Raw genomic sequence first — 13,098 nt, forward strand, 5'->3', positions numbered from 1 at the left:
ATTTCAGATGCATGGGGAGGTCCTAATATATTAAAACAAACAAACAAATAAACAAACAAAAACCTCTTTCATCTATTGACTAATTGTTGATTTAATATTTAACACCTCTCACATTTGACTTAAAGTTTTGACCCTCCGTAGAAAATAAATATGTTTTCAATGCTTTTCTTTTTTTGTTTGTTTGTTTGTTTTTTGTTTGTTTCTAAAAAATATTACGGAACGTTTCATGAATTTGCGTGTCATCCTTGCGCAGGAGACATGCTAATCTTCTCTGTATCGTTCCAATTTTAGTATATGTGCTGCCGAAGTGAGCACTTGTCAATTCTTTTCACCTCAGCAAGGTGACACTAAGATTTATGGTGAATCTTATCTCCATAAGTCTGGAATCTATAAGATTAGTAAACCGAACTGTGGTTTACATATTGTATGTAAACCACATACCTTTCTTCCTATTTCAACATAACTTTCTTCCTATTATTGCATTGTGTACATGCTTCTATTTTTCTGAAAATAACAGTGAATTAATATTTGTGTATTCATGTCTTCCTCATCTAATATCTTCATTTAAAATCCCTAAAGGAAGGTATTGAAACTTTTTATTCTTTCTCCTTAAAACCTAATATGGAATCTTATATATACTAAGCACTGAGTATTGGTTGATCTGAACTTTACTAAAGGTAATTTTGTTCAAGAAAAAGAGTGATTTTCAGCCATGTAAATCATATATTATTAATTTGCCTTATGGGTACACAGCCTGAGAAATGCTTTATTTTTAAATTTAGATAAGCTCTCCACTCTAAGATGGTTGCAATGTTTTAAATTTCACTGTCTTTGCTACAGAATTAATTGGTGTTAAGAATCCAATTATGTTTCTACTTCTGTTTGACTTACTCTTTGTCCTTGGATGCCACAACTTCTTTATTCCTAGATCTAAATTCCAGATAATACTATTGATTTTGTGTGTGTGTAATGTAGAGTGATGCCCTTTATCCATTTTCAGTAGGGCATGATATTTGAAATACTTTTTTAGTAATGTTTTTTGATGCAATATTGAACAAGCTACTGTAAATTCTTGCTCAAATATTGTTGTGTAAACATATATTTTAAAATAACATACATACAGAGTCTCACCTGCTCATCTTTCAGACCAATAGATTCTATTTGTTTGGGATTTGGGGAACAATTTGTACCACTGGAGTAGAGAGAAGACAAATTTTTTGTGTCCTTATTTACATCAGCAAGGTGATTGAAACCAAATGAGCTCACAAATAAATATGGTTTATAAAGGTGTCTAAAAAATATTTTGTAAAATTATAACAATTTATCAAGACACTAAAAGTCTTTGCCTGGGAACTCTTGACTTCATGTAACAGTTTCATCAACTCTCATAAATATTTCCATTTTTGTCACTGCATTGCAATAAGATATTTTGATATGGGAAAATTTAGATGAAGTCAGATATGACATGGTTGATCTTATTTCAATCAGCCTATGCTAGCTTTTTTTTTTCAAGTTCCATTTCTCTGAATAATACACTTTCCCTTCCAAAGAATATTTACTAGTGGCTAGAAGTGAATCTATTCTGGCCTGCACAGACCACATCTTTGGACCTTAACATCCTCTTAGCTTCTTCTAATTAGCAATCAACTCCATGACCTTGGCACCTGCCACAGCCAATTGGACTAGGTGAACAGTTAACCAAAATTGAGTCAATTGGAATTTGTCTCCAAGGAATATGGAGCCATTATCCAGATAGATTAAAAGATGCAGACTCTGCACCCAAGAGTCTTATGTGGCTGTCACTGGGCTGCCATGAGCAACTTGAACAAAAAACTCTGATGCACAGGAGAAAGACAAAGAAGCTGACCCACAGAAGAAGCAGGGATGAGAGGATATATGAACCCAAAACAGAAAGAGCAAGAAATCTGGATAATAGCTTTCTTAGTGTCTAACTATTTTATAGTTCTTGGTTCTTGTTCCGAGGACTCAATTTCGTCTGCTCTTTTACTGGAAATTAGGTAAATTTTCTAATTATAAATGTTTTTCCTCGCCAGAGTAGAATTCAAGCTCATGTTTGCACTGCCAACAACTAGGACTATACAGGCCTCAGAGTGAATACTCAAAAATGGATACTGAATAAAATATGTATATATTAAAGATATTAGTTTGCTTTAGATACTTTGGTTCCAAGGAATCAAATTGATCAAATTTAGAACTCTCATATCTGATAGAATCATCACTGAGAGCCCCTGATATGGGATAAGTACTGGACCAATGGTTTTATATGATGTCATTTTTATCCTCCAACAAACCTGGGATTTATGTGCTATTTCCAGTATTTCACAGATGATGAAACTGAGACTTAAATAACTTTCCTAAGGTCATAGAGGCATTAAGTGGTGAAGCCAGAATACAAACTCAGAAACCAGAATAGAAACTCTCCAACTCCAGAGCCTATGTTCTTTACATATTTAATTCATGTAAAAGTTGGTCAGGTTTGTTTCTTTACCCAGTTTATGACAAAGTTGTTTTTCCAGTGTAATGGTAGATTAAAACACTAAGAGAAAGACTACTGAGGATGGCTTAGAATATTTGTAATTATAAATTTGGGAAGTTAATAAAGTGAGTGAACATGGAATTAAAGGACATAGAAACTCAGAGCTAGCTAATTGCTAAAGACTAAAAGAGGATGAAATCACTGAAATGCAATTTAATTTAATATAGGAATTTATTTTGATTGTGCTTTATGGGGAATAAAATGATTTATTTTCAATATATTTAATTCCAAGATTATTATGTTTTATGAAAATAAAGTTGGCAACTGTTTTGTTCCAAAATATGTACATAGTAGAATTTAAATATGTCAGGCACAGTGAACGGATAATTACCTTTATGACAAATATCTGAAAATGATAATGCAGAGAAATGAGTATTTTACAACATTGTTGCAAAAACCAACACTACCACTAGCTACTATGCATTTGAGTAGATGTTTCTTATTAATAGTAACATAGATTTTATCTCTGTCCAATACCCATTTACCAATATTTTTATCCTTTTTAATTACAGACTTTCAATAAGAGTAAAGTGATCTCTCACTGTTTTAATTTGCATTTATATGATTATGAGTATGGGAGTTTCCTTGTGTATTATTTAGCTGTGAAGAAGTCTGATCTATGGTAGTTTATCTCATTCATTAGTCCGTTTTTCCCCCATTGGAGTTTTAATCTTTTCTTGATTAATACAAGTTATTTCTATATAACAGATAACAAATCCTTATTAGTTTTAAATGTAGCCAATAGCTTACCCATTTTTCAATGGTATCCTTCATTTAACATAAAACCTTTGTATTGATAACGTCATAGGAATTAGCTTCTTTATATCATAATTTGTGCTTTGGGGGTCTTTTCCTACTTATGGTCCACAAATCTATTTTCCTAATTTTCCTGAGTAACTTTGTAGACTATGGTGTTTATGGTGGAAATTTCACATGGTTTGTCTATAAACATATTTGGAATCTGCCTTTGAATCAGAAATAGGGAAGGTCCAGGCTTATTTTTCTCCAATTAGAGTTTGTTTTCCCCAATATCTTCTAACCATTGATTTTTGGTGCTGTTTCATAATATACTTTGTGTTTCCACATATGCATGTTTCTATTACGTATCATTTATCTACTTGTCTCCTCTTGCATAAAGACGATCATGGTCTTATAACTATAGCTTTTCTGAATATCTTAATATCTGGTCAGTATTCTCATTTATCTTCTTAAAATAAACCTAGCAATCTATAGGTCCTTAGCCTTCAACATAAATTTCTGAATGATTTTGTTCAGTTACATCACAGATCCAACATAATTTTTTTGAAGTTGCGTTGAATTTATAAGCTAATTGGAAGAAAATTGATAATACAGAGGGTGCCAAAAAATGTGTACATATTTTAAGAAAGAAAACAACTGTATTAAAATTGTAATAGTCAGTATATACCGATAACAAAAGACAAATGCAAGTCACGTTTGACTTCTGCAGTCACAATAGGTGTTCAAAGTGGTTACCATCAGTGTTATTTTAATACAGTTATTTTTTTCTTAAAATGTGCACACATTTTTTTGGCACCCTCTGTATTTGACACATTCACTATATTATGTCATTTCACCATGAATGTGATATACCTCTTTATTTATTCAAATTTGTTTAATAAACTTAATACAACAAACTTCTGTAAATATAGGTTGTTCATTCTTGCTAAATCGCTTCCTGTTTTATAGCTTTTGTTCATTTTTACTTGATTTAGTTAATACTGCTGGATTTAAATATATATTAAGTATAAGGTATATTTCTGTTATATATATCATATATTTATGTACATAAACGTATGTTATGTGGAAGATATACTATATGATATCACATGTCATATATCATATATAAGGGTGGGGCCTTCATGTTGGGATTAGTGCTCTTCTAAGAAGCGATGCCAGAGAGCTTGCCTCCTTTCTCTATCTCTGCTATATAAGGACACAGCAAGAAGGTGGCTGTCTGCAAGTCAAAAAGAGAAGCCTCACCAGGGAACCAAATGGCCAGCATCTTGCTCCTTGACTTTTCAGCCTCCAGAACTGTGAAAAATAAATTCCTGTTAAGCTACTCAATCTATGATATTTTGCTATGGTAGCCTGAGCTGACTAATACAGATGTTGGTATCAAGAAGTAGGGTGCTGCTATAACAAATATCTAAAAATGTGAAAGTGGCTTTGGAACTGGGTACTGGGTAGACACTGGAGGAATTCTGAGGTAAATGCTAAAAATATAGATGTTAAGGGTGATTCCGGGTGAATCTCAAAAAGAAAGAGAGCTGGAGAGAAAGCTTCCTTCTTCTTAAGGAATACATAAATAATCATAAAAACAGAATATTTGTAGAAATATTTACATTAAACACCACTTTAAGATCTCAGATGGAAATGAGAAACATGTTATTAGAAATTAGAGGAACAGCAATCCTTGTTATAAAGTGGAAAAGAACTTGGCTGAACTGTGTTTGTGTGGATATTTAAGAGGAGATTTCTAAGCAAAGTGTTGAAGATGTGGCTTGGTTCCTCTGACTACTTATAGTAAAATGTGAGAAGACAGAGGTGAATTAAAGAAGGACTTGTCAAGCAGAAAGGAACCAGACCTTGAAGATCTGGAAAATTCTCAATCTCTCCATATTGCAAAAGAAGTGAGAAAGCTTATTCAGAAAAAAATACCAAGTCTGTGACTAAACTATCGTATGATAAAGAGATTTTGGGATTACATAAACAGAAACATTGTAAATTTGAATTGAAGGAGTAAAACGAAGAAAGGCTATTGGGCTTCTCAGATTCTACAGGACAGGGCAATAAAGCTATTCAGCTGTGAACATGCACTATTCTTCAAGAAAAAGGACGAATCACCCTAAACAAAAACAACAACAACAAAAAAAATGTTTGTAGTTACATAGAACAGATTTGTGGTTGCCCAGAGGTTGGGAAGTGGGGAATGGGCAAAATGGATGAAGTGGGTCAAAAGGTACAAACTTCCAGTTAATAAGATAAATAAGTCCTGGGGATTTAATGCACAGCATGGTGACTATAGTTAATAATACTCTATTGCATATTTGAAAGTTGCTAAGTTAATAATATTGTATTGCATATCTGAAAGTTGTTAAGAGAATAGACCTTAAAAGTTCTCATCACAAGAAAAATATGTGTGATGATGGATGTTAACTAGACTTATTGTGATCATTTTGCAATATATACAAATCATTATGTAGTATACCTGAAACTAATATGTTATATGTCAGTTATACCTAAAAAATAAATAACCCTGATGACAATTCAGAGATCATTAAAGCTGCCATCACTCCAGTTTCAACAGTACAGTTGGCATCTGATTCCATATTAAAACTGTAGGGCTGAAGTCATCCAGAATCTTCAGGGCTGGATCCTCACAAGCAAGAGCCTTGGGGAAATGACCTTCACCTGGCAGAGTTTTGAGGGCACAACCTTTACCCTGCAAAGTCTCGGGGTGGGGGGGGCAGGGGCAGAACTGTTGCCTCATTTGAGTCCAGAGGCCGAACAAAAGAGGATTATTCTGGAGTCTTACAATCTGATGGAATTCAACCTTGCTAGGTTTTGCCCTGCTTGTAACTCATCACCCCTTCCTTCTTTCCTATTTCTTCCCTTGGGAATGGGGATATCTACACTACGCCTGTCTCACCACTGTATTATATTTTGGAAGCACACAACTCCTCTGTTTTCACAGGTTCACAACTAGGGAGGATTTTTGCCTCAGAAGAATCCTACTTCGAGTCTCACTCATATCTGATGTTGATATTTAGGTGAGACTCTGGACTTCAACTTTAGAATTGAAGTTAGAAAGAGTAAGACTTTTGGGGTTGCTGGAATGTCATTTATGTATTTTGCATATGAGAAGGACATGAATTTTGTGGAGCTAGGAGTGGAACGCTGCAGAATGAATCAGGTGTCCCCTCAGAATTCATATGTTGAATCCCTGATCCCCAGGTGATGGCAACTGGAGATGAAGTTTGGGAGATAATTAGAATTCAATGAAGTCCTGAAGATGTAACCCCCATGATGCGATTACTGCTTTCATAAGAAGAGACACCAGAGAGCTTGCTTCCTACCTGTCCACCATGTGAGGACACAGTGAGAAACTGGCCCTCTGCAAACCAGGAAGGGAGCACTTACGTGGGAACCACATTTTATTTTGGACTAGTCAATCTCCAAAACTGTGAAAAATAAATTCCTGTTGGTTAAACCACCCAATCTATGATATTTTGTTATGAAAGCCAGAGCTAATTAAATAAAATATTTCCAAGTTTCTTTGTATTTATTTATAATAACTTTTATTTTTTTCATTTTTTTCTTTCTTGCCCTGTATTTGACAGATTAAATCTCCTTTGATGATTTTAAATTCATACATTCTTCAATTTTTTTTCTGGGTGATACATCTCCCCTCATTTTTTTAATTTTTTTATTTTGTCAATATCTCTATTTTCCTGAAAGACAGGATAGATAATTTAATATAGCCTATCATCCTGTTGTCCCCAAGCCTTTCCATGGCTTTCTACCCCAGTAAGTTATTTTTTTCACTAGGCTTTTAAAAATGCATTTCATATTAATAAAGACTTATTTATGAAAAAATAAACTTTAAGTTCTTAAAGAAAATACAGTGGAACATAGTTATGGTTTTAGGATAGGGAAAAACGTTCTTAAACCAGATCGTCTCAAAGAAATGAGAGTAATGCTAACTTTTTTTGGATTGTGCCAGACAGGCAAAGGAGAGAGTCAAGTACCAATTCACTAGTTTGTTTTTCTCACTGCATTGAAATTTAGATTATTAGTTCAGAAAGAATCAAATGAAGATTTACCCTGAAAGAAATCATGTCTCATTTTGCCAAGTTTCTCAACCATTTTGACCATGAAAGTTTGAAGACTAATAAGCAAATTCTGAACTGTATCTGAAGTTAATTCATACCCTAAGGCTCAGACTCCAGGTAGCAAGCAGTTACACCTACACAGTACGGACAAATGAACTTGATAATTACCCCTTTGTTCCAATCTTCTTCTCTTCCTCAGGAATACACAGGTTTTTGCAGCAAGGAACTTGCAGTGTATTAAAATTTTCTCTGGGGACTTCCATGTTTGTGAACTCGTTCAGATTGGCAAAAGTGGGGGATGGAAATTCCAAGTCCCTTCGCACGTACTTTGCTTTATGCATCTCTTCATCTGGTTGTTGATTCTCAATATACTCCAGGGCTCACCTTCCTCTGCAGATTTTCCTGTAATGAGCTGGGCCTCCTTTGGTCCCCCTGAGTCTTGGGCCTAGGGTCGGAGCTGGTGGGCGGAGGCTCAGGAGCGCATCCTGAGCCCAGGCCAATCCGCAAGTAGGAGCTACAATTTCTGGAGACCAAACTGCAGGACACGTCCAAGACGAACCTGCGCAGTAGCTGGGGCTCCGCTCTGCTGTTCCCGCCAATTCCTATGGTAATCCCGTTTGCGTCCAGTTCCGCTTAGTATTGAGACATTTTGCGCCTCCAAGCTAAATGTATTGAGACATTTGCGCCTCAGCTTTATTACTTTAGGCTTTTCCCCTACTCACAGTACTAACTCTTGCCCAACTGTAGCAGAATAATAAGGAATTACTTTAAATACCACGAATTTCATTCACACTAAAAGACGATATTTGCGTTTGTTACCAATCCTTCAGCCAGAGTGATCTGGAAAAAGAAATTTAAAAAATGAGTCCCTACAAGATCGATGTTGGCACAGTATGTCTCCACAGACCCAATCAACGCAACATAGTGAAGCTGGGAGCTTTCCAGGCTGGGCGGGGGGAAGGGTGGGAAGTACTGGTGTTTGACATTGGCATGGAAGGCTGTGACTATGTGAGGAGATGTTGCAGTTCTGCAGACGTGTTCTAAGGGCCCGACGCTCATGACAATGGCCATTCACAGCATCAATTGAACATTGAGAAAGGACTTGGGATTGAAGCATTGTCATGTGGGGTGTCATGCAGAGTCTGTAGTCCCGCACCCCACATAAGAACACAGGATATGGTGAGGCCAAAAAGGAACACCCACAGAGCCATAGACAGAGGAGTCACACCACTACAGTCTCACTAGCAGTTGGGTTGGAGACACAGGAAGCAGGAGCCACCCTATCCGCAAGCTACCGTCCACTTTTCTCTGTCAACCAGCCTCACTTGCTACCTACAATCCGCCCTGCTAACTGCAATCTGCTCTTGCTAGCTCAGCCACCATCTTCTTGCTAGGCCCCATTTGCTGCTAGCGTAGCCACAGCAGTTATATTAGTGGCCAATGGCTCACTGGTTACAGCTGACGGCCAACTAGCCACAGCTGATGGCCATTTGATCACAGTTGATGGCCATTTACTACCTGAGCCAGCACCTTTCCATGTGAGGCCGAGAGCCTGGAAACTGCACTTCTGCCTCTGTCCCCACAAGCATCATCTCTGGATATATTCTGGAAGGAGAGGTGTTCATTGTTGGGTCAGTGATGAATCAGAAAACTGTCTTCTGAAGTACATTCTGGAATAGTTGAGTGAGTTTTGTAAAGCATGGTCAAAAGATAAAAAAAACCTAAGTGAAAAAATTCACCTTTTATCAGAAAAATCTATAAACATAATGAAAAAGTACTTTGAGGAATATGCCTTGATTGAACAAGATATTCTTGAAAATAAAACTGGAGTAAGGTTTCAGCCCTGTTCCAAAAACAATTCATGATGAACTTCAACAAAACTTCCAAAAGCATCACAATTCACTTCAGTGTTTGGAGCATCTGAAGAAGGCTGAATTTCTGTGCCTATTGATTTACAGAAAAGTGGATAAGTTTGATCCATTTTCAATTCCAACAATAAGCTCCACCTGCCATAAATTGGATGCCATTTCCACTAATGAAGAGGAAAACAAAGCTGAATCTGATATACATTGAACCAGAGATTATAAAAAGACAAGTCTAGCTCTTTTTGTAAAAGTTTTTGAACAGTTTTTTGAAAACCTGGATAAATCCCAAAAAGGAGAGCGTCTCAAGGAGAGTGATTTAGAAAATTCCCTTTCCTTGAGAAATAATTATGTTGAAAAGATTCCTGAGACCACGAAAGGAGAGTGGGAAGTTTCCTGGGAGGAGCAATAATGGAAGAAGAGGATTGCAGATATATTTGTAAAATTTAATATTATACAAAGAGAATTCTAAGGTTTCTGATATAAATATTCAGTTCTACTGGTTTCCAGAGGTAAGTGAGCAGTAAGATGTCCAAGACTTAAATCTCAGGTCACTGCATACAGCCTCCATACTTCTAGAGTGAATGTTCTAGGTGAATGAGGGCTTTGTCTTTAAATCTTAGACATACAGCTATACCTGGAGTGTGTTTCCAGTCACTTCCTAATTTTGCTTACTGATATTTTTATTGGTCAGGCCACACCCCACTGCCCATCTTTTAAAAATCATGTTAAACTGAGTATCTAAACCAAAACTTCAATTCAAAACATATGGGTTACTAGATTACAAATCTGGGCGCTATATATTGCAGTTGTAGCTCTTCTTTCCTCAGAGAACCATCGGATTCATCTACCTTAAAGAAGCAGTTTAGAGAAAAAATAACCAACTTGACCAACATAAAATATATTGTAGTTGTTAAAAACCCTTGAACTTTCTATATATTTATATACTTAAATTTAACTTTAAAGTTCTTTTCTTCTATGTTTAATTTTGTATGATAGATTTTGAAGTGTCAAATTTCTTTTGCCCGTTCTGATTTACATTCATTCTGGTTTACATTCTGTCTTCTGAGAAACATTGAGAAGTAAGCTATTGGTCTGGTGCTTTCCATGACCTATGAAAATTTTCCTCTCTTTGCATTTCCTTCAACACTGTTTTCTTCTATAGCCACAGTCTTTTTTCTTTCGCTTTTTATGAAACAAAGTATAATGCCATCAACAAACACATTGAAATGCCTAGCATTTATTTCTCTTTCCTAATTTTTAAAGAAATATTAAAGACTATTGTGCAAAAAAAAATCTCTGGATTGTTGTCTGTATATGAGTGTCAAGAATATGATACAGTAAAAAAAAAAAAAAAACAAATCAGAGTTGATTTGGGTAGGAGAAAACTCGGATGAGTGTGCTTATGAGAAGCATTAAGTGAGGTTTTAGCCCCACCTACTGTCCTATAGTAGGATCACATGTTGGAAATAAAAACTAACCTTTCAAGGATAAGACTCAGATTAGGCAGAGATCATAAAGCTGGGCACTGACTCAAAGCAGGTACAGTCAAGGGATGTTACTATGTTTCTTAGTTACTGTCCTGAGAAACAGGCATGCAAGAGAAACCATTCTTAGGTCTAATGAATTTGCCAAATATTTACAGGGCCAATAAATAGAAGTACTCATTCATATGCTAGCTTTAAAAATAGGAAAGTTTGAGATGGTAGAAACCCTGAATTGGGGGAAATAAGAATGGGACGGTGATGGAAGTCAATTTGGCAGTCACACCTGGGAATAAAAACATTTGCACATATTTAAAGATAATTTTACATATGCATGAATGAGTTCATATCATGCTTTTTTTTTTTTTTTTTTTTGTGAAAATGGAAGACTTCAATACACCCATTTGGAATTGGATTCAGATAGTAGACAAAAAAAAACAGGTAAAGACATAGAGGCTATGAATCATGCAATCAGGATATTTGGTTACATAATTGTGGATATATGTGTGGGGAGGTTTAAATTCACCAAGTAGAGAATAATTCTTATTGTATATCTATGAAACATTTACAAAAATTAATCATGCACTTTGCTAAAATGAATATCTTAAATCCAAAAATTTAAGTGTTTATCACGTTCTCAAAATATACCAAAATTAGAAAAAAATAATTTAAAATGTATGATAAATATTTGGTAATTAAGAAGCACACTTAACTCTTGACTCAGAGGAAACAATGAAATAAAATTAAAAACTAAAAAAACAATGAAAAGGAGAATGCTTTATAATAGACCTAGGGGATACAGAAAAAGCAGGATTGAGAAAAAATTGTACCCTCACAATACTTTATTGTTAATGAAGATGAAAAATAAAGGAGTTGATATTTACCGTAAGCTATTTAAAAAGAATAACAAATTCAAAGGAATGAGGAAAGAGAATTGTAAAGATGAAAAGGACTAATATGCTTAAAATATTTTATTAAGAAACAATACTGTATTTCCCCAAAAATAAGACCGGGTCTTATATTAATTTTTGCTCCAAAAGACACATTAGGGCTTATGTTCAGGAGATGGCCTCCTGAAAAACCGTGCTACGGCTTATTTTCTGGTTAGGTCTTATTCTCAGGGAAACACGGTAGTATAAAACAAAACCATGTCTATTTGTGTGTTGTTGGAAGGGCCAAACACAATACTATTTCAGAGTCATCCCAGCAAAGTTTTCAAAGTCTGACTACCTCATAAACTCAAATCAGAGGCAATTTAACATGTCAATCATTACCTTTTTCAAAGTGTATAGATCTAATTTTGAATTTCCGTGTTTCTTACCACCTAAGTTGGGCTCGTTTTGATATTTTACATATCCCTGCACATATGTTAGGAGTGATTGACAGACTTCCTTTGTATAGGGCCCAAAAGTAAACATTTTAGGCCGTGTGAGCTGGATGGTGTCTGGTGTCTGTCCCAACTACTCTGCCATTGTTGACCAAAAGCAGCCATAAATTGTATGCAAATGAATAAGTGTGGCTGTGGTCCAACACAAATTTATTTATAAGGAAAAAGAAAAGGATTTGGTGTGCAATTTGGCTTGTGAGCTATGTTTGCTAGTCCTGGGTTAGAGTCAAATAGTGATTTCAACAAGTATGGGAGCACCCATTGATCTATATGTGAATATATAAGCACGTTTGGTTCAAAATGAAGATATTCATCTGAGAATAATAATAATGATAATAATAACATAATAATAATTATAATTACTATTATAGCTATCATTTTGGTGGTGCTTTTCTACAGGTCAAGCATTTTATATAGTATTTTACATGTACTTTCTCATTTAATTATCTACATCAACCCTGTAAAACAGGTTCCGGTATCACTGGCCCTTTCCAGATGAAGACACTGGGATTTAGACACTTAACAATATTTTTCCAATGATCTAATTGAAAGGTGACAGTTTGGGATTTAAAGTCATGGCTGCTGAGTCCAAGCTCCATAGAAATATTTGGTTGTCAGGGTGTCATACAACCAGTACTGGAGGGTATTTTTCCTAGGGGGCAGGAAGCTATTTCTCCACGTCCACTCTATTTCCCAGCAACACTTCATCCCATTCTCCTTTCCCAACTTGCTCCAGCATTGAGTTCTCCCTGTCATAGAAAGGAGCATTTAGATTATGTCTGCGGTTCCTTGAATCACATAATCATAAGGTTCAGACCCAAGCGTTACAATATAGGTAGAATAGACCCAACTCTCTCTTGTCCTTTTGGAGAGAACTGTGTCTAGGCACATCAAATGCTTATTCTTGATAATTCTGTGGAGCAAGCCGAAGAAGCAGTACTTGTTTTAGACAGAA

General features: G+C 35.6%; 1 non-coding gene and 1 pseudogene across 1 annotated transcript; one reads left to right on the forward strand and one right to left on the reverse strand.

Annotated features, from left to right (window-relative positions):
• Positions 1–208: 208 nt before the first annotated feature.
• Positions 209–315, reverse strand: LOC117026389 (U6 spliceosomal RNA). Its single transcript, XR_004423742.1, has one exon. It is a non-coding gene; the product is annotated as a U6 spliceosomal RNA (small nuclear RNA).
• A 5,201-nt stretch (positions 316–5,516) lies between these two features.
• Positions 5,517–13,098, forward strand: part of LOC117025558 (DNA primase small subunit-like) — a 36,035-nt pseudogene continuing 28,453 nt past the window's right edge.

Source organism: Rhinolophus ferrumequinum, chromosome 8 (genome assembly GCF_004115265.2).
Source record: "Rhinolophus ferrumequinum isolate MPI-CBG mRhiFer1 chromosome 8, mRhiFer1_v1.p, whole genome shotgun sequence".
Taxonomy (NCBI): domain Eukaryota; kingdom Metazoa; phylum Chordata; class Mammalia; order Chiroptera; family Rhinolophidae; genus Rhinolophus; species Rhinolophus ferrumequinum.